The sequence below is a fragment of the Sciurus vulgaris genome (assembly GCF_902686455.1).
Source record: "Sciurus vulgaris genome assembly, chromosome: 9".
Classification (NCBI taxonomy): domain Eukaryota; kingdom Metazoa; phylum Chordata; class Mammalia; order Rodentia; family Sciuridae; genus Sciurus; species Sciurus vulgaris.
The window spans coordinates 46,422,810-46,446,439 of record NC_136469.1 but is presented as its reverse complement, the minus strand read 5'-3'; the positions used below and the strand labels follow the sequence as shown (position 1 = coordinate 46,446,439).

The window sequence follows — 23,630 nt, the reverse complement described above, 5'->3', positions numbered from 1 at the left end:
AAAGACTTTTTGATGAAAAAGTGAAAATAAATTTTAAAAAGTGCCAGCGAGAGAGAGACAGACAGATAGACATACATACATACTGGGACCTAAGTGATAGCTACAAAAAATAAGAGGCTATTTCTCCTCATACCCTACTTCAGGCTGTTATTTAAATTAGAATGGAAGGGAATAATTTAAGCAAGGACTTCATCAAAAATACTGTATAAGAGGTCCCTCGATTCTAGAGGTCAGGTGAAGAGTCTCTGTACAGTATATACAGTAGACGCTTATTGCCGTAAGCTTTAGACAATGTCTGAATTTAGACCACAGCTTGCTGATAAATATACACTATCCCATGGCACTCTGCCAGCAGAGGGGTGAAAATGCTTGCGAGATAATCAAAGGTCATAGCTTTATTTAACACTGTCACACACCGAATAGGAAGACAGGCATTCCCTATTGGGGCAGAGACAGTTTGTCCCCCTGTGACTGCTCAGCTCTTCAGCTTGCCTTTAAAAGGTGGGGCTCACCAAGTGGCCTAAAACAGGTCTCATCTTTCATTGAGGGCTTCTAATTTTAAATTGCTGCCATGCTAAATTTTATCTTGAGTGTCACCCTGAGTCTCCACCCAGTTCGTTGAGATGTACCACTGGTTTTAAACAAGAATTTCCCAGAGCCATGAATTCCAACATGCATTGTTTAACGCTCAGGCTTCATGGGACTCAAAAGCAATGCAAGTTGATTAAGTATTAAGCAGCCTCATTTATCAGGTTTTGATGTATTTCATATGGTTATACTGAAGTTAACATACAAAAATACTAATGTATCTACTAATATCACTTTCTATGATAACAGAATCCATTAAGAACAAATTAAAAACAGAAATAATTGTTTCTGGGATAGCAGGTTTGAGTTCCTATTTAAATGCATTATAGAAATGCACTATTCTCACTTATGACTGGTTGGACATATCCCGTAAAATTGGGTAAAATCATACAATGTGAAACTCAAGTCCTCTAAAAAGTAAGACAGCAGTGCTCCTCCAGATAACTTTGCCCCAAACCAACAAGTCTCTAGTAACAGAACTAGCAAGAAAATCCAACTGATAATTGCTATTTAAAACACACATGGTTTGCAATGGTACCTTTTAGGGAAAAAAAATGAAATTTCTGGTTTTTCTTGCAGCAGTTAAACCTATATAATACAAAGGTATAAGTAAAATGTACTTTTAAAATGTAACATTTTTAACATGCCCAACTACTTAATTTTTTTTTCAGTGTGTTATGGAATTCAAATTCCCTCAGGTACCTTTACATTCATCTGGGAATGTATTTTATTCCCACTGAGGGAGGGTATAGTTAGTAGTGGTTCAATGTGCATGGTAGATAGATTGAAATGCCTGAATCAGAGGTACCATTGTTCTGATGGCACAAGCTACACATGTCTTTACAGACCTGAAAAACCTGAACTAGTCCTACATAAAGCATTAATTGACTGGGATGTGGAGAAATCTGATTCTTGTATTTACATCATAAAATGCAACATGATATAAGATTATTCCTGGGCATCTCAACTACTTCCAGCAATCTCTCCATTATCAATAGAAAGGTGTTTCTTATCTGCAGAATGTGGGTGGAGTTGCTGTAGTCTTTCACAGTTCAGTGGAATGAACCTTCTGGAAACTCACACTGTTAGCATTAGAGCAAGGCTGTAGGAAATCCTACGGAGAGCAGAATGTGGGAGATGAGTGGCTTGGGAGTGTGAGGGTTATTGGGTGACTGCTATAAGCAGGGCTAAAGAAAGATATAATGAAGTGAGTTCACAAGGATTCAAAGCAAGAAGGCTGTAGAAGTTGCAGGATGTGGAGGGCAGGAGTAGGAGATGTTGCTGGGTTTTACTCTTCGCTCTTGATCATGGGAATAGAAAACTCAGGAGAGGCATGTTCTCAGATGGCAAGCCTCCTCCTGATTCTTAATGAAGAAGGAAAACCTCTTCAGCTAAACCGGTTATGCATTATCATCCAGATAAGATAGACCTCAACTTTTACCGCTGTTTACCCTAACCTCTGAGTAAAATTTTCATTTTCTCCACTTGCGTGTGAAAATTTACACATACCGGAAGACCAAAATTAGGTAATGAAATTTATTATCCTCTAGTCGGAAAAGATTTTCTTTTCTCCAAACTCCTCAAGCTCATTGTGCACATCTCCCATGGCATCTTTTTGTCTTGAATTATTTGTAATTGTTTCCACTACCAAAATCCCACTACACACAGCTTGACAATAGAAACAATGCTTTATTCATCTTCACATTCAACTATAGCACCTGCAATAGGAAAATCACATAAAAGGTGTTCAATATTTATTCACTGAAATGATAAAGCATGAATTAGGTGGATAACAATAGAAACTTATTTTCTTTTTCTATAGAGCTCAGACTTAAAATTAAGGGTTTACCTTCTGTCAAATACTTGTTCTGCAAGTTTTTCAATGATCAAATCATTTAATTCTTCTAACAATTCTAGAAGTTATATGGTATTGCTATTTCTGATTAATGACCAAGGACATTTGAGGCCCTGAGAAGTTAGGTAAATTGATCAAAGTCAGACTGCAAATAAGTGGCAGAGAAGGAGGACAACTCTAAGCAAGTGGGTTTTCAGGCTGCAATTCTGTACCTTACACAACTATCTGGTTGAAATGAATATGAGTGAAGTTGGAGGTGAAAGCATCAAGAAAAGAAGAAAGATAGTTCCTTGAGACCAGACAGTCTGAGGCCTGAGTAGTCTTCCTTTTCCTCCTCTTTACTATTCCTGATTTGCATCTTTTATTCTTCACTTTTCCTTTCTATTTTTACCTCTTCTACTTCTTGCTTTTCCTTCTGTTTCAATAAGTTTTGTTTGTTTGTTTTGTAGGCCGCAGAGATCAACTTTGGCTTATGTAAGCAGGAAAGGAGTTTACTAGCAGAATACAAGGCAGTTCAAAAAATCAAAGGGAGACTGACAAAGCAGCAACGCAGTCACCAGTCAGAACAGATGCCTGGTTCCAGGTAAGAGGCACTGGTGGGTCTCTCCCAGGCAACTCCACCCCTGGAAGTACACTCCTACCATTTTCAGTTTTTTAGTTACTTGGCTCTGGTTCCAAATCTCAGAATAGGGGAGCACCTAACTCAGGTCTTGGGCCTGCTCCTTAGATAAAAGAGAACAAGACAACTTCTGGAGCACTCACCAGGCTACACATGAGTGGGAAATTGTTGAACCCACAGCTAAATTGTGGTTATTTTCAAAAAAAGAACAGAACAGATAATGAGTAACAAAAATAAAAAGTATTCATGTTGCCTATCTTTTATCTTTAAAAATAAAATAAACTCCTCTAGTTCTTTATCCATTTTTGCCTAATGATCCATTAAAAGCAGTGATGGGCTCACTCTCTATTTAAAGATCCCTAATGAAGCTGGGAACCAGAGGGCTGTCACTCACTCTCCTGCTGTTAATCCAGGTTCCACACCAGCTTGCTGTCCTTTCTCATCATCTCACTTTGGACCAAATGTAACTAGGGACTTCACAGCTTATTTTTAGTAACTGTTAGTTAAACATGTCTTCAATTCCTTAATTATCTTTATAAGTTTCCCATTTGAGAAGAGGAAAAAAAAAAAAAACAGGTTAAAAATTTACCTATTTGTGCATTGAATTATCTATAGAAAAAAATAAGACCAGGCACTGTTTGAATTTCAAATTTAGACACTGATAGATTAAAAATGAACAAAAAAGCTGGGTGTAGTGGCACATGCCTATAATCTCAGCAACTTGGGAGGCTAAGGCAGGAGGAGTCTAAGTTCAAGGTTAGCAATTCAGTGAGACCCTCAGCAAGTGAGGAAGATTTTGTTTCAAAATAAAAAAATTGAAAAAGAACTGAAAAATGTAGCTGAGTGCTAAAACATCCCTCCGTTCAATACCCAGGAACAAAACAAAACAAAGCTTACGTTCTGAAATAATCATACATGAGAGATTTCAGATTTGAAGTTGAACCCCTAAATTAATTTTTCTAAATCTCACTAGTTGTCTATCCCTGGTTTCATGAATGTGCATGTGGAAACATGCAAAAAACATACTTGCATACTTGCATATGCATTTATGTCTGTATGCATGCATATACATACACAGAGATAATCTTTGTATGAGACAAAATATGTATAACATACATGGAAAATTTAGAGATGTTATCTGATTCCATAAAACTTTATTCTACTTTATTCACCTTTATTCTTTTAAAACTGTTAAATCAGAAAGCCATATAATGAGAGCTAAATTCATTAAGTAAAAAAACACAGAATGAGTCACTAGAATTTCTCCGATAATAACTAACTTGTTTAAATTTGCAATATACACGAGCATATGAACCTTTGTGCTCGAAAAATAAAGGCAGTTTTAAAAAGTTAGCTCCTGTTTTATAAAGGTAACTTTTAAATATTGTTTCAAATATTACATTGCAGGTATCTGTGCTTCAGGCAAGTTAATTAGCATGCATCAAGTCTTGCACAGAGTTCCTTTTTGGACCACACTTCTTTTCCTTCAAAGGCAACTTTGTTTTTGGCTTGATTCCTGCAGACTCTTCTTTTCTGCCTATAATGCACCTGTGTTGCTTTCTCTGCCTCACATTTACTTCTCCTGGAATAGCTGCACCCTGTCTTCCTATAGAAGCTACCTCTCTCCTCTCTTGACTCATGTGGCCTGAACTGGCTTGACTACTGCATTTACCAGCTTCACAGGCTGCATATAAATCTCTTGGTCAGACTAATTAGTTCAAAGATCAACAATATAATTCAATTTTAATACAATTGTCCGAATTTACTGGAAAATGAGTTTCTCTCTGCAATGAGATTTACTGCTCTAAGAAAGCCGTAAGTCTGGAACTGCTGGGGTTGCCATATTGGGAGAACCTGCCTGTCAATAGGCCAGGAAAGAGGACATGGGGTCAAGTGAACTTGGACTTCCTTTGAGCCACAATTGAAACCACGTCTACCCATGAATATATCAACTGATATATTCAAGGTAATATGTTAACTTTTTGGCTAGAGTAATTTTGGATTTCTCTCTCTTGCAATATAATAAGTTCTAAAAGAATGCACTTCTCTTTTTCAGTGTCATGGATAGAACCCAAAGCCTTGCACATTCTAGATGAGTGCTGTACCACTGATCTACATCCCCGGTCCTGAATGCACATATTTTCATATGTTACTATCCAACACTTTTCACTAAAATGCTTCTCAAGTCAATCATGTGATTTTAGCTCTAAATATTGTTTCCATTTATTTTCTCAACAGAACAACCTAGGAGGTGAGGCTGAGCTCAGTTCCTCTTTATCTAACACCTTCTACTTATGGCTACTTGGATTTACTTTAAATAAGACTCTTATACATCTAAGGTGCCTCTCATTTGAAAAATGACAACGCTATTGACTGAGGGCCTGTAACATCAGAAGCTTACAGAAAAGCCTCTTTCTATGAACACTTGCTAGTTACAGTCATGAAAGGATACAACTCTGTTTCGTTAGCTCCATTTCAGCACACATAGTTAAAAGGCCCATGGAGGGGAGAAGAGTTTAAAAATGACAGACTTCAGAAAGTCCTTGTTTACATTTAGACTGAAGGAGGAGAAGATAAAAACAAATCACTCAGAACTAAGGGAAGACTGAATATTAAAGCACAAAGTTACAGAAAGAAAACTTCAAGCACATACAGAAGGTATTCTTCCTTCTCCAGAATATTAATAACTATCAATTATAAAGTCATTCTAAACTTTAGGTAATTATATTTTGGATTTTTAATGTCCTGCAAGGGCCACATGTTAAAGGGCATGGTCATCAGTCTGTGGTACTATTGAGAGGTACTAAAACCTTCAGCAGGTGGGGCTGAGTAGAAAGAAATTAGCTCATTGGGGGCATCCCTTCAAAAGGATATTGGGATCCGAGTGCTTTCCTATCTCTGTCTTTGCTTCCTGGTCACTCTTCGTTAAACAGGACCCCTCTGTCGTGCATTCACATTGCCTGTTTTAAGGTGCTATTCCTGCTATTCATCATAACCCTTCTATTTGTAGTTCCCAAATGTTTTGGGTTTTATGACTATCTGCTAGGCATGTCCTCAGAAAAAGTCCATATCATCACTAACCCTAGGCCAAGAAACCAAATACTAATGAGGTTGTTCACTCAGATCAGTGGGCTTCTTTGTTCAAGTCAGTACAAGTAGAAAATATTTCTTACTGTCCATGAAAATGCCACAATTGGGTCAACATTTCTGGAAAGGGTTGAATAGTTTTCAAATTCCAAAATAAGAGATTTTAGAAGAAGCAAATAAAAAAGTCTTTCTTTGCAAAGACTCCAGTGAAGAATGAAACCAAGGAAGAAATACGTTAGGCCATGTGTACCCTTCGTGTTTCATTTTAGGCACTTTATGGGTTTGAGAAAGAGAACGACAAGAATGACTTCAATTGCCTAAATTATTGCAGTCATGAATGTCAGGCTCCCAGGGTAACTGAATCTAGTACTTGTAGGCTTGCTGCCTAAAAATAAGTAACTATAATTTACCTACAAAAAGCCAAGGTAGACGGTATATACTTTGATACATAAATTAATTATCATAATAATCAAGTATAATCAGTATTTGAACTTAAGTATACCATAATTACCATTTGTTTGAGAACATTACATCTATTTTGATAATATAGTATATAAATACTTCCCTTTCTTAAAATATGTATGTGATGTCACATTTTGCTCAAAAGTAGATGTTTGGTTAAAATGAATCTCCAGTTTTAGTTTTGGCTAAAAATCAATTTCTTTCATTCTAAGCATGCTAATTAGCTACTACTTAGGCATCAGCTGGTGCTGTGTGGTACCACTATACACCCAAAATAGCAAGTAGATGAAAGAAGACCTGAAATATTCACTTAAAATCATTTGCAAAACAATTTGTATGCTTTCCAGAAGCAGTCTCATATGCTCTTATGAAAATGTACTTATTGAAGGCCTACTAGGCACAGGCAATGTTCCAGGCACTAGGGATAAAAAAGTGAACAGAAGAAAAAAAAGTTCTTCCATTCATGGAGTTTACACTGTAGTGGGTGATATGAGGTCAGTAATTAATGGTAAGTTAGACAGTGAGAAGTACTGAGGAAGGAGAAAAGTCAAGGAAGGGAACTGGGAAGAGTTGGAGAAGAAAGCAGAGCTTGTAGGCAGGAAAGGTCTCCTTGAGAAGTGACCTGTGAGCTCTGCTTGGCAGGGAAGGAGGGAGGGTTAGTCACACAGGTCCCTAGGAGAGGAGCACTCAGGGTCAAGGGAAATGGAAGAGTAGTGGGGCATGGGGAAGGCCATGTGGCGGGAGCTGAGAGAGTCAGGAGGATAGGAGTAAGCAATGTGGAAATGCAGTGTTCTGAACAGGGTGGCAGACTCTTGGATTTTGATAGGACCTCACTGTTTTGAAAACAGACTGCAGGAAGGCAAGGACGAAACAAAGAGACTAGTTGAGACACTTTTACAGTGATCCAGGCAAGGTGATACTGCAGAGATGGTGATGAGTTTTCAAACTCTAAACATGTTCGAAGCTAACAAGAGTTGCTGATGAATTAGAAATGGTATGTAAGAAAAAGAAATGAGTTCATAATTACTCTAAGGTTTTGTTGGCTAAGCAACTGGAAAGATGGAGAGTTTGATCGAAGGGAAATGGAGAGATAGTTTAGATGTCTTAAATTTGAGATGTTAATTAGATTTCCAAGTGGAGATGGTAAGTAGATCAAAGGATATACAGGCCTGGAGTTTGGGTAGAGGTCAGAGCAGCAGTTATAAAATTCAGTGCCATTAGTTTGAAGTGGAATTTAAACCCATGATACTGGATGAGATTCTTAAGAATCAAGTATAAACAGAAATAAATGATGCTCAAAGACCAAAACCTTTCATCAAATGTTTAGATGCCTGGTTGATGAGGATGTACTACTGGTAAAGAACACAAAGAAAGACAGAAGGAAATCACCTTGATGATACAGCAAATTATTACTAAGTGCTTTGATTCTATGCATGTTAATGATGTTAAATGAATACCTAAAGACTTCAGATGCCTTAAAGAGAGGCACATAATCTTATCCATTGTGGGCTCCAGGATGGGCACTATGCCAAATACATAAAAAACACTAAATGCATTTGTTGAATGAACAAGGGAATGAATAAATGAAATAGAAGCTTGAAAATTCAGTTTGGCCTGACAAGTATTTATTGAGCATTTTTCTTGTTCCAGAAATGGAGCAAGACACTGGGAAAACAAAGACTACTTAAATAAGACAAAACCTGCTTTTTAGGCAAATAGGTTAACTTGGTAGCACTTTGGTTGAATTTCCTGTTAAGGGCAGCATCAGGCCACTAGGGAAACTTATCAGGCATAGATGAAAACAGGATGTTCTTCAGGGGAATGATTGAGCTCTTGTTTTAAAAAAAGAACAAAATGTTATTTGTTAAGATCTGGTTCCCACCTTCCCATTTAACAAGATATACGAGAAATTATACTGAATATCAATAGAAATCATGATTTAAGACTGTTAATCTATGTTACATAAAACTTTTCTTGAACACATCACTGCACTAAAATAACAAAGAATAAAAATGAATAAGATCATATATCATAATTTTCATCAAAATCTATGATGAAAGTTTTTTTTTTTCTTGAGGGTTCAATAAAAATTCTAACTAAGGTTATAGATTTGGAATTAAAAACTTATAAAAGTCAAAAGCATTTATGAAAAATCAAATTAATATTTATCTTTCAATTATACTTCAACACAAAAGAAACATCTTGTTTAAAACAAGTATTCATATCCATCTAAATACTTAAATTTGTATCACCAACACATAACAGACTAACAATGGTCACATACACACACAAATGGTTTGCTGGATAGGTATAGAGATTGGCTAATTTAGACAGGCAAGTGGACTGAAAGATAGATAAATAGATATGCCAAGATAATGAAAGAGAGACAATGTTTAGATAACAACTCATATTAACATTAGGTTATTACCAAATGTTTATAACCATTATCACTAAACCAATGGTAACCATTTTTCTTGTTTTAAATATTTTAGTTCTATCCTTTCAAATCAAATACATTAAACCTGTTATTCTTTACATATTATCTAGAACACCAGGACAGAATAACTACTCAATTAGATCTTTGCCCATATTACTTCTTAGAACTGGCATATATTCACAAATGAATGTGTTCTGTAAAATATACACATACATCAAAAAAGAATATATAATTTCAGTTGAAATATTCTTAACTGCTAATTTTTCTGTTATTTAAAATATCAAATAATTCAAGTTACCATTCAACAGATATTTACCGAGTTCCTAATGTGTTTTAGTGCTGTAAACATTCTCACTTTATTTAGTAGAGATCTTTTCTCAAAATCTGCTTGTCAAAAATCATGTACTTTACTTGGCCTTTTTGCCATTAACTTTCCTATTTTTGAGGTTTTTCGTATTTTATTCACATGTACAGAATTCTCAAAAGACAGAACTAGTACTTATTTCTGAGTCTTCTAAATATCTATTAAAAAGTCATTGTTTTAACTCGACCCAATTATAAAGCAACCAATTAGTCAAAGCATTATGAGAGATAAAAATTTTTTTTCTCTAATCAGATTTTAACAGCTGTTTTAGAAATGGAATGTTCTACATAGACAGCGGTCTTCCACAAAAGAATTTAGGTCCAATTAATCATCATATCTGTAACTTCTACAACTTTACTCGAAAGTTTCCACTTTTCCTTATTCCCTCCATACCACTTAATTCCAAAAACTAGCATGCCAATTGGCGTTAGCATGCCAATTTGTTCCAGGAATGATTTTTCTAAACACATATTACATGACTTCCCTCAACTCTCTTTTTTAAAAATTAGGATCAAATTTAGTGAAAGGAATGGTAAATCTGGGCAGTGTTTGGGAATTGGCTGCAGCTGATGTTTTTCGTCTCAGAGCCTCATGGTGCTCTTCTTCTAACCTCAGATTTACTGGTTTATCCATAATGAACTATACATTTCCAGAATTTTCCAGCCTTCTCTGGGTTTCTCTCATGCTATTCCTCTTAGCACTGCACACAGAAGTTGAAATTTTTAACTAAGTGAATTCTACTTTATCTTTCAAACAAATGTCAAGCCTCCTGTCTGTTCCCTGCCAGTGTCAATCAGATATTATTTTCTTCCCATCAGCTCATGCACCTTGAGGCTTGTTTCTTGTCCCAGTTAGGCTCTAAGCTCTTGTAGTCAGAAACAATACCTTATTCATGGTTTTATGTCCAGTATTTAGCAAAGTGCTTCACATACAGTTAGCACTTGATCACTATTCATTGAATGAATGTATTATAAGAGCAGATCTATTTGCAGAGAATGTCTAAAGTACCCAAGTACTTGGAAAGAAGTGTGTGTGTGTGTGTGTGTGTGTGTGTGTGTGTGTGTGTTTTGAGGGTGGAATTAACTGCAAGCCAACAGCAGAACCTGCCAAGTCTGGCATCTCAAGTAGAAGTGAAAAGTAAGCAGGGATCAAGTGGGAGTTGGGCTTTCTGCCTACAAAGTCTAAGCCGGGAGATGAAATGGATGAGCACGTGGCAAAAAAATATCATCACATACTGAAGAAGCTGACTGCTAAACTTAGTCCAACATCTTTTAAATTGTAACTTTTCCAGATTCTCTTACATAGCAGAATGTCACTAACAGTCTGCAGACACTGTCTCCAAAATGACAATGAATACTCAAGATAGCAACTCCAGGCTTTTTCAAAGAAAACCATCTGACCCAGAACCCAAAGAGAATTTACTTAAGAAGGCAATAATTTAATAAGCATCCATGGTTTTCCATTTAATTAACTTTTTGAGAAAATTGTACTTTCAAAATCCGGTAGAACAAAAGAGGTAGTAGACCTTTTTAATGACTCGGCATCAAATTTGAATGAAGTATGATTAAAGATGTGATTAGTTTCAGTTGTTTTCTGACAAACATTCAAAGTACTTATTCTATAAGTTTAGCTACCTATAGTATACAAGAAAAATATAGGTTATACTTCTAATTATTTTAAAATGTCTTAGAAGTTCAAACTTCATCTTGATTTCTGATCTACAGCTAATAAATAGCTATGCCTTGCTTGTATTTTAATATCAAAACAATTTAGAAGTTTTTAATTGAATTTTATAAAATTTAAGATTAAAAAAAAATTGTAAGCACTTCCAGTTTCATTTAGCACATAAAAACTTAGAAACCATTGCTCTGTAACAATGATAAGCAAAAGGTGAAGAAACTGAAAAATTAAGAACTCTTCTTAGATTTACCAAAGAAATAAGGTTACAATGCAAACCACTGCTCCTCAAATTGAAAGTAAGGTCAGAGGACATAGAGTATCCCAATTTACAGAGCAGATACTTCCTCAGAACCAGTAAGAGACAGGAAAATATACAGTTTGATGAATTACTAAGGCTCATTTTGGACAAGATTTAGAGGTAACTACTTCAGAACAATCCGATCATAGGGGTCCCCCACACTTCCATGAGTTTTATCTATGTACTAGTCCATTCTCATTACTGTAACAAAATACCCAATCCAGATAACTTTGTAAAGTAAAGAGGTTTATTTAGTTCAGTATTGGAGGTACAAAGGCTCTCATCTGGTGATAGCCTTTTATTGGTAGAATCCTGATATGGCACAGGATATCACATGGCAAGAGGCAGGTAGCTTGTGTGTATGTATCTTCTGAACTTTTTTTTAAAAGCCCTCTGCATTCAATCATAAAGGCTCCATCCTTATGGGACCATATCTATTCCTAAATGCCTTCCAAAGGCACTACCTCTGAACACTGTAGTTGAATTAAGTGTTTCTATCTTATTATTATTCTTCTTCACTCTTCTTTTTCCCCTCCCTCCTTCTCTCTCTCCTCCCTTCCTTCCTTCTTTCCATCCTTGCTTCCTCCCTTCCCTTCCCTTCCTTCCTTGGTTCCTTTTTTCTTTTTTCTTTTTTTCCAGTACTGGGCATTAAACCAGGGCTTCACACATGCTAGCAAGTGTCCTATCTTTGAGCTGCATCCCTATCCTTTTGACTTTTTATTTTGAGCTAGGTTCTCACCAAGTTGCTAAGGCTGGCCTCAAACAGAATCATCCTGCCTCAGCCTCCCAAGTAGCTGGGATTACACGCCACCACATCTGGCTTATTTCTACCTTCTAAGTAACTCACAATCAGGACTAAGTTTCAACACATGAATCCTTGGGGAATACATTCAAACCATATCCCCACTATAGCACCTCCAGGAGTTGTATCAGGTCTTCACAGTTAACACTGTGGGGAGGGGTAGAATCCATTCTTCCTACCAGCAAAGGCAGAAGAAAAGGAACTCTTTTGAAATATGGCAAAGCATTCTGTTTACTGTAACAAGGTCTACCCTCAGGAGAAGTTACAAGAATCTAACCTGCTGAGGTTTTATCAGAGTCTAACAAACCTGGAGGAATGGAAATATTCAACTGTATCCAGCTCTAGCTGGATAAGCACTGATGAAGGTTATCGTTTAGAGGCATAAGCTCAGCAAAACACTGAGATCTAATCTTAGGAGCACAGAATGCATCCTCTCTCCCGACACCTTACCTCAACATTACAGAAAGACTATTTACCACAGTTCCTTTTATCTAGTACATCAAGTCCACCTTCAAAAAATACTTACAAAGCATACTAAAAGGCAAAAAACAGTTTGAAGAGTCTGAACAAGTATCCGAAACCAGGGTCAGATACACAGGAATGTTTGAATTATCAGATCAGTAATTAAACACACACACACACACACACACACACACACACACAAAGAACTATGATAATATACAAAGGTTTTAATAAAAAAAGTAGACACCATGCAAGAACAGATGAGTGATACAAGCAGAGAAATGAAAATTCCAAGATATGATCAATAAGAAATGTTAGACATTAAAAATGCTGTAATGTAATAATGAAGAATGCCTTTGATAGGACACCTTCTAGACTGGACACAGCTGAGGAAAGAATCTTTGAGTCTGAGAATATGACAATAGGAATTTCCAAAACTGAAAAGCAAAAAACAAAAACAAAAGTGACTGAAAAAAATAATTGGAAGACCTAATAAATGTGGGACAACTAGAAAAGGTGTAACACATATGAAGTGAAACAGCAAAAGAGAAGGAAGAGAGAAAGGTGGTAGGAGTGGTGGCACACACTTGCAAAACAAGCTACTTGGGCAAATTGCAAGTTCAAGGTCAGCCTGGGCAAGCTAGTGAAGCCCTGTCTCAAAATGAGAAATAATAATTTTAAAGAAAGAGCTGGGGACGTAAGCTTAGTGGTAGAGCACTTCCTAGTATGCATGAGGCCCTGGGTTCAATCAGTACCAAAAATAAATAAATAAATAAATAAATAAAAATTTTTAAAAAGTCAATGGGGTAAATATGCCACTTAAAATACCTGACTTTCAGAGTGGATAAAAATCAAGAATCCAAGTATGTGGTGTCTACAAGAAATCTGCTTTAAATATTAGATGCATATAAATTAAAAGTACAGAGATGGAAAAAGATATATCATGCTTACACTAATTAAAAGAACATGGGACTAGTTCCACTGATTTCAGACAGAGCTGACTTCAGATTAAGGAAAAAGTCATCAGGGATGAAGAGAGGCACAAGCACATCATGATGAATAGGTTAATATTCCAAGAAGATAAAACAACCCTTAATGTGTATGTGACAAAAAACAGAGCATTAAAATATGTGAGGAACCATCATTTGACCCAGCTATCACACTCCTTGGCCTATACTCAAAGGACTTAAAATCAGCATACTACAGAGATGCAGCCACATCAATGTTCATAGCTGCTCAATTCACAATAGCCAGATTGTGGAACCAACCTAGACGCCCCTCAATTGATGAATAGATAAAGAAACTGTGGTATTTATATACAATGGAATATTACTCAGCCATAAAGAATAATAAAATTATGGCATTTGCAGGCAAAAGGATGAAATTGGAGACTATCATGATAAGTGAGATAAGCCAATCTCAAAAAACCAAAGGACGAATGATCTCGCTGATAAGCGGATGATGATACATAATGGGGGGTGGGAGGGAGGCAAGAATGAAGGAAGGAGGGATGGTATAGAGGGAAAAGAGGGGTGGGGAGGTGGAGGGGAAGGAAAAAATAACAGAATGAATCAAACACATTACCCTATGTAAATGTATGATTACACAAATGGCATGCCTCTACTTCATGTACAGAGAAACAAGATGTACCCCATCTGTTTACGATACAAATAAATAAAAAAAAAAAAAAAGAAAAGAAAAAACCTGACGAACTTAAAGAGAAGTAGATTAATCCACTTTTTGTGTTGGAGATATTTGTACTTCTCTATAAAGGTCTATCAGGCAGAATATCAGTAAGGACAGAGTTGAATTCTATAGCACTATCAATCAACTGCATGTAACTTGACATTTATAGACTAATAACAATAGAAGATTACACATTATTCTGAAGCTCACATGAAACATTCACTAAGATATACCAATATGGAACCATAAAACATATTTAAAAAATCTAATGGAAATCATACAAAGTGTGCTCTCAGATCACAACTGAATGAAAACTAAAAATCAATAACCCAAAAGATAGCCGGGAAATGAGAAATGCTTAGACATTCAATAACAAATTTCTAAATAACTCATAAACCAAAGAAGAAATCTCAAGAACATTTAAAAACAGTTTAAACTAAAAGCAAAAAAATAACATCAATATTTGTCAGATGCAGCAGAAGCAGTGTTTTAAGGGAAATTTAAGTATTTAATGCTTACGTTTGGAGAAATGAAAGATCTAAAATTAGTTTAAAATTTCACTTAGGAAAACAGAAAAAGAAGGGCTAACTAAATAGAGAAATAATAAAAATTAAAGGATAAATCAATGAAATTAACAATAGAAACTCAAGAGAGAAAAATCAACAAAACTAAAAGTTAGTCTTTTGAAAAGGTAAGAAAAATGTGTAAGCCTCTAAGTAGGTTAACTGAGAAAAAGAAAAGAAAAAGAACACAAATAAAAGAGAGAATATCACTATATATTATATATTTCATGGATATCAAAAGGATAACAAAAGAATACTATGAAGAAGAAAAAAATTTGATATCCTTTATGAAATGAATATTGAAAGACATAATGTTCCAAGATTTATGAAAGAAAAAGCAGACAACTGGAATAGGCCTGTATTCATTAAGAAAATTGAAATAATAATTCATAACAATCTAAAAGAGAAAACACTAGGTCCAGATGTGTTCTCTGGTGAATTCTATCAAACAGGTAATAATTACATGAAGAAAAAAATACTAATATTCTACAACTGATCCAGAAAACAGATGAAAAATGAAACATTCTAACATCTTCTATGAAGCTGGCATTACCCTAATTACCACAACCAGATAAAGATATTGAAAAGAAAAATATAGACCATATCACTCACATTTATAGATGCAAAAATCCTTCATAACAGTAGCAAATTGATTCTAACAATCCAATAAAAGAATTATACACCATGCGTGAGTCAGATTTATTCCAGGTATAAAAGGTTGGTTGAACATTAAAATATTAATATATATAATCCATCATATCAATAGGGAAAAAAATTAAAAATCATCCAATAATATCAGTTAATGCAGAAAGTAGAACTTTACAAAATTCAACATCCACTCAGGATTATCATTCCCTATAGTTGAGAGAATTGATTTTCTCATTTTGAAAAAGAACATGTATAAGATACTAAAGATGATAGTTCCACTAAGTGATAAGGCAAGTATATCCCCCACTCACAGCTTCTTTTCAACAGCATACCAACTAATACAATGAGATAAGCAAAGGAAATAAAAGGTAAACAGAATGGAAAGGAATAAATTGTCATTGTTCAAAAATGACATGATCATCCTTGGAAAAATTTCAAAAGAGTAAACAAAATATCTCCTAGAACTATCAAAGTAGTATAGTAAGGTTTCAGGATACAATACTAATATATAAAAGTTAATCACTTTTTTATATAATACCAATGAACAAATTGAATTTGAATTTTTAAAAATTGCCATTAATTTAGTACCCCTAAAAATGAAATACTACCTACAAATCTAAGAAAATATGTATACATCTATACAAGAAAATCACAAAACTCTGATGAAAGATATCAAGTAACTAAGTACATGGAAAGTAATTATGTATTCATGAATAGAAAGACTCAATAGCATCAAGATAGTAATCCTTCTCAAGTTGATCTACAGATTCAAGGTGATCCCAATCAAAATCTCATCAAGGTATTTTTCAGATACACACAAAATGATCCTAAAGTTTCTGTGGAGAGCCAAAAGATCCATAATAGCCAATGAAATATTGAATGAAAAGAACAAAATCAGTGAACTTACACTACTCAAGACTTACTGGATAGTCATTAATCAAGACAGTGTGAAAATAGCTAAGAAAAACTCAGACAATTTAGAAATACACTCACATAAATACAGTCAATTGATCTTTGGCAAAATTGTAAAGGCAATATAATGGAAAAAGATAATGTCTTCCATAAATTTTCTTCTACTTCATTAAAATGAATATGATTACCAACTGACATTAAAAAAAATCAGATTTACAATAAAGAATTTAAATTATTATGAGGGTAATTATTATCAGGAAGAAATCTTTATTCACATCAATGATTAAATGTTACTAAAGTGAATAAACAAAACAGAAATAGACTTTTTGGAATTTGGGACAATTTTCCCTGACAATGCTTCAGATGACCTCGAATGGAACTCATCACGAAGAGCACCCCCCCTCCTTCTGTAGGGTATAAATTGGAGTCCTCATGGGACAAGGTTACACTGTATCCCACACAAACTGAAAGGTCTCATTAAGAATCATGAATTATGAGGTGGGTAGTAGGATTTTTGCCAACATGGAGCAGGTCAACAAACAAGAAGTTAATCATGTAATTAGCCTTTCACTCAGAAAAAGAACCAAACACATGAGGATTTCTGTCCCTTGCTATTAAGAAGACAGAATATCATGGTCATTTAAAATGTTCTTCCTCAAAAATGTAACAGAACCATTAATGATTTTGTTAATTTTCCAACTACAAGAACAAAGAAATTATTTAGTATAACAACTGTGAAACCCTTATTTTCTACCAGTTTTACCAAAGTTTTACATTCATAGATTGCCATTATAATGAACATTAAATTCCATTTTAAAAATAACCCAGATGTTTTCGATTCAAACAGTTGCTTTCTAAAAACAAACAAGAAATGTAGTACATTTACAGATATTTAAATAATAGTACTGGTATTCCATTTTAAATATATTGTTTCTTGCATAGAAATTGCCAACTAAAACCAAAATTCATAGGCTTACCTTTGTTCTAAAAAGTATTTTCCAAGGGATTATAAGCTTTATTTCCTGTGTGTGTGTGTATTATTAAGAAATGAGCCCAGGGACCCTCTACCACTAAGCTTCATTCTCAGCCTTTTATTTTTTAATCTTAAGACAGGAGCTTGCTAAATTTCCCAGGACAGCTCCCAATTTGCAATCTTCCTGTTTTATCTGCCCAGTAGCAGGGATTATAGGTGTGTATCACCATGTCAGACTTTTTGGTTTTTTAAATTATTATTACTTCAGTAACTTCCAGATGGGCTAGCCTCCTCCAGTCTAAATCTTTCTTTGCTTTAACCCATTTACACAGCAAAATATCATGGCATAAGTCATACTTCATTGTAATTTATTGATTTATTCTTCAATATCTTGAACAGAAATTTAAGCTACAGACTTAAATTCAAGTTAAATTCAAGTTCTACTTTATAGTGCACTGACAGGGCAATTATTTTTCCAATATTATGTCTTCATATTTTGATCTGATTGGGAAAATACTTTTACACTGTTTGGAATATACACTGTTATAGTGATACACATAAAATGAAATACTATGCCAAGTAGATTTCAAGTGGGATAAAATTTGTTATGATTGATACACAAAAGGTATTCAGTCAAATGAAACCAGTATACTCACCACAATGTAAGAATTCTAAGTAACCACAGAGATGACTGAAGGGCCATGGCCCACACCAGCAAATTATCTCTGTAAGTTTTGTTAATATTGGAAACTTTTTGGTCCTGCAACAAAATATTTTAATAGATGAAATAACACCATGAATATCATGGGTGTGAGGTCGCTTTCAGGTGTTTTTTAAAGGTAGAAATTATTGTTTCCCTTCCTTTCAATCAGTTTATCTGCAAAGCCTGGCAGACTAAGTGCATCCTAAGTGTATATTTGTTGAAAGAAGGAATATTTCCAAGGATATGATTATGTGTGCCTCCACTTCAGTTCTTCTGTTTCCTCACAGTCCTGAATGAATAAATGTTGGCTATCTCTCCCAAACTCCCAAGTAACTCTTAGAGCTTTTACATATTAGTCTTATACCATGAACTTTTAAGAATCATCTAATCTATACTTCACTTACTTTTTTTTTTTTTTTAAATACTGGGGATTGAACCCAAGGCCTTATGCATAAAAAGCAAGGTAAACACTCTGTCACAGAGCTTCCTCCCTTGATTTTTAGCCATGATATTACTAACAAAGGTATCAGCTCCCTAATCCAATGGATGTGGTTTGAAAGGGTATTTTAAATATTATGTTATAATTCTATACACAAAATAAATACTGTCCTAATAATAAGGACTGGGCCAATATAAATATGATAAAATGGGGAAGTGGGACATAGCACATCACATTCTCTTAAAGTATTCCTTTTTGAATTTTCAAAATGAGGTATTTATTTTAAAATGCTGAAAATTCCTGCTTTTCTTTCTCCTAAGCATTTAGTAAGCACCAGTTATGTATTTGATGGAAATTTCTAATCTGGGCACACAAACACAGACACTTTAAAAACATAGAAAAAAGGAAGTACTTCATGTGCCAAAAGGTGTTTTAGCTAGGGGGAAATGGTCTTTTGCATATTAGATGTAATAAAGGCATTTTTCTCTAACAGTTTAGAATCATAAGAAATCTTAAGAAATGACATCAGGAGCTCCATTAATTCCACCGGAAACCTCAAACTGATGAGAATAGCAGCCTGGATTCACAAAACAAAAAGGATTTGAAAGATGTCTGACACATTTTTCATCTAGACCCAGAGACATCTATTATGTAAGAAAAATGGACTTAGAGAAATGATAATGTTAAATGGTTAGCTCTGGGTATCTTTGAGATTGAAAATCAAGTTGTCATTCTCAGCACACTTTTAAATAAACCTTATTCTAACCTACCTACTTCAGTTCCCCATGGAGATTACATGAATTCAATTCAAGTGCCATTCTGATATACATTTACCCATTGCTTAGAGAGCACTGTGATAAATCGATATTTCATTGTATGTATTCCCTCAATATACACATAATACCTATCTCTGACATGCAGCTTTCTGAAATGCATGTCACCAGGGCGGCAAAACACGCTATCCCAAAACATGCCACTTTGTCATAAGAATTCTTTTCAGCTGAAGGCAACTGAGAAGAAACAGAGAAGTCTCTGTCTTCCCTTTTTGCCTAAAAGGACATAAATTTGTCAAGTTGTCCCACCCACTCTCTGCAGTGAGGACAGATTGTGATCACTAGAGAAAACCTTGCACCACAGGAATCTGCAGCACACCACTTACTAACACCCACCTTTATCTTCTATTAGTTCCCCTCTTATATTGACCTTTCCATAATTTACTGCCAGCAGAAACTTTTCCTTTGCTGTTACTTCCCTAAAAATTTATTGTTCTTTTGTTAAGATGCTTTAAATAAGCCCAAGTTCTCACTGACTCCTTTGGATTTCTCTTCTACATGATGTATGTGATGCACACGTTAATAAACTTCTGTTTGTTTGTTTTTTATCTTATTAAAACTTTTTTCTGTCAGTCTAATTTATAGGACCCCATTCAATGTCCTGAGATGTGTAGAGGAAAAATGGGTTTTCCATACCAACACATATATGTTTGGGTATCTGCCCTAATCAAAGTCTTATTTTTCATCAGCCCTTGAAATGAACAGGATCTGCCTCACCTGCCAAAGGCCAAAGTTTGCCTGAAGCCTTCTTCCTTTGGGACTACAATCTCACTCCATTTCTGGACTTTCTGGTCTTTCCTTAGATTTCAGATAAATTCACATCCCCCGCTAGGCATAGACCCTAGGATGATTCAACAAGGCAAGGAAGTTCATTATTTGCTGTGAAAATGTCTTTGCTTTCACTCAGGCCTTTCCCACTGATTCCTGAGTCTATTTGCGAAAGAGTAGAACAAACATTTTGTAGTTGAAAATGGCAGTGAGATACCTGAATAAAATATATACATTTAAAACAACAAGAAGAAACTATTTTTTTCCCACAGAACTCATGTCATTGTTTGTTTTGCTTTTTACAAAGTGAAAAGTATCCCATTAGAAGATGACTAAATGTACCTAATAAAAATAGAACTTCCCATTAGATTCAGAATAGCTGACATTCCAGGGGAAGTATGCACAAGTACCACACTGCCAAAAACCAGTTCAAAATGAGGAGCACAAGGCACATTCCTTCTTTAGGAATTCAAGTAGTTGTTTTATCTTGGAACTGTTTGGCTAAGTGTCTTCCAATTGCCCCATGTGAATATTTCATTGATATCTCTAAAACCATTGTTTTTCTAAACTATATTTTAAATGTTTGTATTTCTAAAGCTACTTAGAGTTCCTCTTCCTCAATTTCCCCCATAATGATCACATAATTTTTAGCAATAATGTATTTATATAGACTATACTGTCTTTATAACCTTTGAAAAACAGTACTTTTAAACATTGCTTTTCAACTGCCTCTAAGGCTGGGTGTCTGATTGGATCGTGTTTAACCAGGTCACTAATCATTTACTGACAAAGGATTTTGAAGAGAACTATGGATAACCCACATCTTAAATTTTACTAAAAAATACTTCAAGAGAGGTCTCAGCTCTTCATTCTAGATGCAAAGGTTCAGCTGTCTGACACAGTATATTTCAAATCACAATGGTTTTTATGTAAAATTTCAATCTTAGAGGTCTCTTCACATCACAAACAAGCATCACTGCTATAGACATAATCCACTGTATTTGTTAATCACATTTTGTTTTCATGTGAACTGTTTTCTTTGTTCTTTACCAATTACATTAAAGTTAAAAATTATGCATAAGAAATATATTCTACTATGTAACACTTTTTAAATTTTTAAATTTTATTTGTTCTAATTATTTGTAATGACAGTAGAATGCATTTAAGCATTCTGAGAGATCATACATACTAGAGTATAATTTCTCATTTTTCTGATTATACATATTGCAGGATCACATAGATCTTGCAGTCATACAAGTACATGAGGTAATACTGTCTGTTTCACTCTACAATCATTCCTTCCCCCATACCCCTTCTCCCTTCACTCCCCTCTACCTAATAAAAAAGTAACTCTCTTCTTCCCTATCCTTTCTTCCTTATTGTTAATTAGCTTCCACATATCAGAGAAAACATTCAGCCTTTGGTTTTTTGGGTTTGGCTTATTTCACTTAGCATGATATTCTCTAACTCTATCCATTTACCAGCAAATGTCATCATTTCATTCTTCTTTAAAACTAAGTAATATTCCTTCATAAATATATACCACATTTTCTTTATCCATTCATCTGTGGAAGGGCATCCAGTTTGGTTCCATAGTTTAGCTATTATGAATTGAGCTGCTATGAACATTGAAGTGGCTGTGTCACTGTAGTATGCTGATTTTAAGTCCTTTGGGTATAAACCAAGGGGTGGGATAATTGGATCAAATGGTGGTTCCATTCCAAGTTTTCTGAGGAATTTCCATACTGCTTTCCATAATGGTTGCATTGATTTGCACTCTCACCAGCAATGTATGAATATGCTTTTCCCCCACTCTTTGCCAAAATTTATTGTTGCTTATGTTCTTGATAATTGCCATTCTGATTGGAGTGAGATGAAATCTTAGAGTAGTTTTGATTTGCATTTCTCTAATTGCTAGAGCTGTTGAACATTTTTTCATATATTTATACTATGTAATTTTTAATACAGAATATACCACCCTCAATATGCCACTTTGGCCTATGGAATATTTAGAGCTAAACATAACTGAGAATCAACAGATGCTGGAAGAGTTCTCTGCCTGCCCCTTATCTGCCTTATCAGGGAACAAATTTCTCTCTGTGGAAGGTATCCTTTCTCTATCCCACTCCCCACTTCCCTGTACCAATGAGAGGGACTTTTATAAAAGATGAGGATTTGACAGCAAGATGAATTTACATAAACATATTTAACTGAAAAAAGACATCTTCTTCTCTTAGGTCCCCTATATAGTTACTCTTTCTTTCCTTCCTTCTTTCTTCTGTACTAGGATTTGAACCCACAGACTCAAGTATGCTAGGAAAGTGCTTTACCACTGAGCTACACTCCCATCCTTTTTTATGTTATTTTGAGACAGGGTTTCACAAAGTTGCCCAGACTGACTCCAAACTTGTGATCATCCTGCCTCATCCTCTTAAGTAGCTAGAAGTACATGCATATGTCACAGTATCTAGCATTTCCGCAGTTTATAGTCTTTTGAAGTCCATATTTGTTCCTTCATTAAAAGGGTATATAATCCCTGACTCTGCTTCTTTGAGTTTTACTTCTTTTCTATTAACTCCGATGGACATAAATATTAATACAAATTTAGCACACTCTCTCTGGTTAATCTCCCTTTTGTTAGTCTAATTAACAGGCTCCCACACAATGAGATTAAAAAAAAAAAAAAGGTGGAGAAAGTTGTTTCTACCTGACAGAGCTGTGATCAAACCAAATTCAGATTATATTACTTAGGTAGTGAGAATTTGCATAAGTGTTTTTCATTGAACATTCATCATAGCCTGAAGTACACAGCTCAGTTTTTAACACTATACCTTGATTTACATAGCAAAGGATAGCTGTGGATTAAGTCTATTTAATAGACTTAAGAAATAACAAGGCCTGGCAGGGTGATGCATGTCTATAATCCCAGTGTCTCAGGAGTCTGAGGCAGAGGATCATGAGTTCAAAGCCAGCCTCAGCAACTTAGCAAGGTCCTGAGCAATTTAATGAGACCCTGTCTTAAAATAAAATAATTAAAAAGGGCTGGGTATGTAGCTCAGTGATTAAACAAACAAATAATTCCTCTTCTATAAGGAAACACAACTCAGTGAAAGCTGAGTAGGGAACTATCTGGTGTCACCATTATGTGTCAGTTATAAGGGGAGACCTTTTTATTCCTGCTGGTGTAGTATCAGAAAAGGCTTGCTAAAAATAAGATTTAATTAAATATAGAGTTTCATAAAATAATACCCAAAATGTCCACGATATAATCCAAAATCACTCAATGCTTCAAAAACCAGGAAATCTAAATTTGAATGGGAGGACAATCTATAGACAGCAAAACCAAGATGACAAGGCTGTTGGAATTATCTGACAGGATTTTAAATCAACCAAATAAAAATTCTTTTGAAGGGCTGTGGGTGTAACCCAGTACTAGAGTGCTTACTTAGCA

The 23,630-nt window shown here is 35.0% G+C and overlaps 1 protein-coding gene across 16 annotated transcripts in view; it reads right to left on the bottom strand.

Moving 5' to 3' along the window:
• The window catches only part of CAMK2D (calcium/calmodulin dependent protein kinase II delta), a 338,382-nt gene that overhangs the window by 123,678 nt on the left and 191,074 nt on the right, over positions 1–23,630 (bottom strand). The gene's annotated exons all lie outside the window — the stretch shown is intronic.